Source organism: Petromyzon marinus, chromosome 38, assembly GCF_048934315.1.
Source record: "Petromyzon marinus isolate PM22_M1 ecotype Great Lakes invasive population chromosome 38, UKy_Petmar_22M1.pri1.0, whole genome shotgun sequence".
Taxonomy (NCBI): domain Eukaryota; kingdom Metazoa; phylum Chordata; class Hyperoartia; order Petromyzontiformes; family Petromyzontidae; genus Petromyzon; species Petromyzon marinus.
In genome coordinates this window covers 6,270,863-6,277,385 of record NC_133704.1, presented here as the reverse complement: position 1 = coordinate 6,277,385, position 6,523 = coordinate 6,270,863, and positions in this window count along the sequence as shown.

Genomic DNA, 6,523 nt, shown 5'->3' with positions numbered 1-6,523 from the left:
GCCAAATACTCTAAACGCGTGTTGTTGATTCTAAATGGGGAGGGAAAAGCCGGAGGTCCCGGAGAAAAATCCACGCGACCACGGGGAGAGAGACACGCAGACTCCAAATCGAACCCACGACCTCCTGTACGCCAGGCGAGGTAGTTAACATCTCCTAGCCACTGTGATGATGACAGAGACACGCAGACTCCAAATATACAGCAGTAGGCGTCAGGGACGAATCGAACCCACGACCTCCTGCACACCACGCGAGGTAGTTAACATCTCTAGGCCACCGTGCAGCCAGAGACGTTGGTGCACCGCAAGGCCGCAATTATATATATATAAAAAAATTATGCTCAAAATGTCCGCCCCCATATATTGCTGTAAAATAGATTTCTGTTTATATGATTGTGGTTATCTCCATATATATACAAGGCAAAGTTGTGAATATGTACACCATGCAAAAATGATAAAAATACACTTTTGTTTGTTTTTTGGGGCGGGGGGGGGGGCTCAATAATGCATACTTTTTTTGCACGGCAAGTGAGCTGTGACGTCAAAACTGTCATGTGACGCGCACATGTGGAAGCGTAACGCATTGTAGTGTAGCGGTTAGCGCGCCGCGCTACGAACCCAGACGACCCGAGTTCGATTCCCGCTCACGGCCACCACTGGTGACGATTATTTTAACCGGTCCTGGGCCTCCCCTAGGTCGACTCAGCCTCAAACGACTAACTGCTGTGGTGTGTGAGCATCGCCACTGGGGAGACAAAGGCGGCCGGGCGTGGTGGATCCAAGTCCCGGGCGAAGCCGAGTAGTACAGCTAGTGGCTGTATATAAAAGAAAAAACAGACCAATGTAATACAACACACTATTAAACATTATAGTGAATTTTGTTTTATATTTTAGACAAGAAATTCGTTTTCAAATTTAGATTTTTTTTTGGGGGGGGGACCACCAGACCCCCTGGAAGATTTGGTCTCCCCCCCAATGCTGACTTCATGGCTACGGCCTTGGTGCACCGTGCAGTGTCGGTCGATGGACAAGTCGCGTATGGTGGGGCAAAGTGTGGGCACTCCCCACTTGTTACAACATGTTCGGCCAGCGTGGAAGAGTAGGCCAATAACACCCTCTAAAGGGGGCTCTCCTGGGTTCCCTCGAGGTGACGCAGTTCCTCCAGCAGTGAGGAATTGCAGGGCTGTACCGTTACCGCCGCTACACCTATATGTGAACGTTCAACATGCGGCAATTTGCAAACCAAAGCTGAGCTATTTGTTTTAAGGGTGTAATGAATATGCTGTCACCAGACACCGTCAATTGTGAAAATGCATGGTTAAAGAAAAACAAAATCACACGTACAGTACTTATTCACGAGAGACAAATATTCCTTGTATAGCCTTCAACGTCGTCTTAGGGAACGTGCTGTTAGTGAACACCTATTAAGGTAGGCACGATACGCAAGGGTGTGGTGTGGTCAAGCTGATGTTTACACGCCACACGAAGTATATATTTTGCCTGAGTTGACCGAAGAGAGGCCAGCAAGAGTTCTGATGTCACCTTTCACTGATCGTGGCCACAGCAACCCCCGCATGTACACACAAAAGACACGGACAAAGATCCCCCGTATAGCCTTAACAGACTGTAGGGGCAAGTGCTGTTAGCGAGCACCTATAAAGGCCGGCACGATACACGAGGGCGTGGGTGGCCAACACAACGCCCGGCCGCCTTTGTCTCTCTAGTGGCGATGTTTACACATCGCACCAGGTACTCATTTGAGGCTGAGACGTCCTAGGGGAGACCCAGGACCGGTTCAGATAATCGTCATTGATGTTGGCCGTGAGCGGGAATCGAACCCGGGTCGCCAGGTTTGTAGCGCAGCGTGCTAACCGCTACACTACCGCTCCCCACTCATGTAAACACGCACACACTCACACACTCACACACATGCGAGGCCACGGGAAGTATCGAAGGCTCTCTCTGCTGGAAAGAGGTCACGGGACAGACCCAGGTACCATGTGGGTTGATTGACTGAGAAGACTGGCAGATGTACCCACTGTGCCACCTCGCTGCACTTTAGCCGCACGGCGCTCTGTTTGTTGTTGTGAGCGTCGACCCTCTACCCTTCGTTGTTGCTAGAGGGCGACCACCTCCTCCACAGGGGTCGATCTTGACGCCGCTGTCAAGCACATACACACAGACATGCACATACGCGCATGCACACCCCCAAGTGTGCACACACACACACCATTAATGCACAAAAAGAGAAAGTGCTATAAAGATAGGTGAGTGCGGGGGTGGCTAGTCCCACGCGTGACAGCCTTTGTCTCCCCAGTGGCGATATGTACGCACCGCACCAGGTACTCATTCCAGGCTGAGTCGACCTAGAGGAGGCCCAGGACCGGTTCAGATAATCGTCACTGGTGTTGGCCGTTGAGCGGGAATCGAACCCGGGTCGCCGGGTTCACAGCGCAGCGCGATAACCGCTACACTACCGCTCCCCTTACCACTGACACACACATACACACACACACGCATACTCACACCCACACAATTGCTCCCATGCGCAGAGGAGTAACGTTACATATCCCCACGCAGCAGAGGCGCGCCGGCCGGGCGAAATGTTCAATTCACTCGAGAGCGATTTCACGATTAAAACCGTGCTGGCGCTCGGCTATCTGATTCTAGTGCGACCAAGTGAGGTGGTCGGTTACCTTGGGAACTTGACTGTCTGGGGCGAAAACGCAAAAGCTCTCGCGTGATGAGAACTTTTGCCGTGCGAGCGCGCGCGCGCGCGGACCCATGGCCAAATTTGGACATTTCGGCTGACATGGAATGACATGGAATACTGGCCTTCAGGGACACACGGCAGTGAAACTCACAATGTTGGTGGTGGGGTGGAGTCCAAAATGAGTACCTGGTGCGGTGTGCAAACAATCGCAACTGGGGAGACAAAGGCGGCCGAGCGTGGTGTTAGCCACCAACCCGCCCCCCCCCCCTACTCGTGTCCCGCGCCGGCCTTCATAGGTGCTCGCTAACAGCACTTGCCCCCAATAGTCTGTTCAGGCTGTACGGGGGATCTTTGTCTTTGTAGGGGTGGCGCTGCCGCTATGAAAACCGGCGGGAAGAGTTAGATTCCCACTCAGGGCCACCAACAGCAGTGACGAATCATCTGAACCGGTCGTGGCCCTTGCCTAGGTCGACTCAGCTTCAAATGAGTACCCGATGCAATGTATACAACATCGCCACTGAGGAGACAAAGGCGGCTGGGCGTGGTGCTGACCACACCGTCCCATCGTGTAGCAGGCTGGCCTTCATCATACGTGATACTCGCTGACAGCAGCACTTGCCCCAACAGTCTGTAAAGGCTGTACGGGAGACCTTTGTCTTTTGGTGCTGGGGGTGGTGCTGGCGGCGGTAAAGCGGGTTTCGTGTTTGTTATTTCTGCAGTGACTTGACGCGTCTGACAAACTTTCCGATGACTTTGTTTTAAACTGGATACGCTGAAATTCTGCGGCAGTGCGTCAGCCGTAAACACACGTTTTGTGTTTTCGCTCCGTGTGCCCTAGATTTCTTCTCCCGCTTTTTTCACTAAATATAGTCATGGGGGGGGGGGGGGGTGGTCTCAGCCAATTGCCATTGACGAGATGCTTACAATGCGTGAGTTTTCTTTTAAGCTGGGACACAATCGGCCTTGCCAATTCTATCCCGTTCGTGCGTGTGATTGCAGCGTGGTTGAGCAGCTAAATGCCCAGTGTCGAGGTCTGCTGGCCACGACGAGAGGGCTTCAGGGGAGAGAGATTTCGTGTGGCGTTCCTCTTCGGGTGAAGGAGCGCAGACCACAGTGCATTGTGGGGATTGTTGCGTGGCCCCACAATCGCACTGTGGCTTGTCTTTAATATACCGCATCTCTCTATAGGCCTATATAGCTCTATGTGTCTATCGGTCTCTATGAGTCTCTCTGTATCTGTATGGGTCTCAGTGTAGCCTTTGCGTCTGTGTACATCTCTATGAGTCGCCATGTATCTCCATGGGGTTGTTATACGGGCCATAGTTTGGGGTTGCACTGTGGCGTGTGTCTTTATTTTTTTCTGTTTGTTAAGGGGATGTACGCATCGGCCTGGTGATGTTCTGATGCGGATGATGGTTCCACCACCAGTGTCTTCGAGGAGTAGGAGTCTTGAATGAGGTGTTTCTCTGCAATAGCATGGTGCAGTCGGGACGTTGATTGCGTATTTTTAATGAATATGAAAATACAATTGGTTTTCATTGTCTGATTATATATATTTTCTATAATATTGGTGGTGGTGGAGTCGTGGCACGGTGGTTGGCATACTCCGTCGAGCTCGGTGCGATTGCCAGCCACGGCCAACATCAGTGGCGAGTGACAACACGCACCGACCTGAGCGGTGAAGTATGGTCAAACAACACACAAGACTGACACGGCCTATGACGACCTTCGCCCAGCAGCGGATTGACAAAGGGCGAGACTGTATTCTTTATTTGATAATTGTGATCATATTTCTTATTATTCACGAATCCATAAACCACTGCATTTCAAGTGCATTTTCATTAACTGACAAACAGCCTCCAAAGAATGGGTTATGGAATAATATAGGCGCGCAAGTATTTTTTTTTGTTATAATATCAGTTAGCTTTGTTATGAATACAAAAGTTGCGAGAGAGATAAAAAATAATAATCTGAAAGGGCTTTTTTCATGTTTTTTCAAAAAAGACAATTTCTTTCCAACAACGCCAAAGGAATCAACGCGCGCTCGCGAACCAATAGCGAGCACGAATCATTCCTTCGAGTCGTGCGGTTTGGTCTTTTTTTCTGTCGTTAAAGGAACGCACAGTGACTTCATAACATTGCAGCGTCATGGTAGACAGCTAAAGTTGCATTGTTTTGTACGTGTATATATTTTTTACTGCTTCTTTTTGGACCACGTGAATCACATTTTCATTGCTGGCTCAGAACTTGCAAAAATCGTTGGCACGGCAGTTTTTGAAGATCGTTGCGCGTGCGCACAGATTAAAAAAAAATCCACAAAGCTGCTCGGAACTTTTTTTTGGTATTTTGTTAATGCCCCGGGTCGGACAGCTAAAGGTAATTGCAGTTAATGAGCCCCTTGTAAATGGCCTGCATGGTCAAAATGAGTGGTGGTGAGGTCAGCTCCGAAAGCTCAAAAACCATTGTTCCCACCAGCACTGGCGTATAAACATTATCACGTTTAATGGCTCCACATGTGCGGTTCACACCAATATAATGGCACTAAAATCCACGGCTTGGACATTAAGTAAAACAAAACTCTACGCCTAGGAGACATATGCCCGGGGGGGGGGAGGCTTAATTTGTTTTGAACCGTAATATTTTCTGGCTTTCACTCTGGACAGATTAGGAACAGGCGACATGTGAACTCGTAACCACTGCGAAAATAGCGAGCGAGGGGGTATACTGGACGTGGTGTTCCGGCTGTGATAAAAAAGGAAACAAAACAATCCATGAACAGACCTCACTGCGAATTAAGTCGTCCATATGCTGCAATCTCAAACTGCCATTGGACTGCTTCACGCGCAGAAAACACAAACAGACCAAGGGTCTTCCCCCCCTACCCCCCCATAGCCTATGCTGTCTGTTGGGACAGTTAGTGAGCACCTATGGATGCTGACAAAACATTACAAAAACCGCACACAAAGATAAAGTTCTCCCCCCCCACCGTAACCTTAACAGACTTTTGGGACAAGTGCCGTTAGCGAGCGTCTATGAAGGCCGGCACGATACACGAGGGTGTGGGTGGTCACCACCAGGCTCGACCACCTTTGTCTCCCCAGTGGTGATATTTTACGCACCGCTCCAGGCATTCATTTGAGGCTCAGTCGACCTCGAGGAGGTCCACAATCGGTTCAAAGAATCGTCGCCGGTGTTGGTCGTGAGCGGGAATCGAACTCGGCTCGAGGGGTTCCTAGTGCAGCGCGCTAACCGCTACTCTACCGCTCACACATAGTCAGACACACGGTAAGGGCAGAACGACTCGGGCAAGTTCAGATTCCATCACAGCTCGAATGAGACGATCGGCAAACCGCAATGATTAAAACGCACGGTTAACATAGACCTAATTGTACATTTGTTTAGAAACGTTCCTACCCCCATTTGATTTTAATAAAAAACATGGAACTTTGTGCAAAGTTGCCGTTCGTATAACGTGGGCGCAGCGTTAAGAGTTTTGAGGCCAGAACACAAAGAAAAAACACCACCGCCCCCCCCCCCCTTCGGAGTTCAAGACGCGTTTTTGCGGTGCACACGTGACTCCGATCCCCCGGACAATTGGCACATGTGCTGCACACGTGTTGCACACGTGAGGCTCGTGTCCGAGCGCGGTGGGTTGAATGGCTCAGCCATCACACGGCATCGCTAAAATATTCCACGATCCAGCCATTTCCCAAATGCGAAACCACCGCCCTCCCCGGCACCGCCATTAAATATTCCGCGCGCCCCCCCCATCCCCACACCGTGGGTGTTTGTTGTTGTTGTTGCAGAATTCGC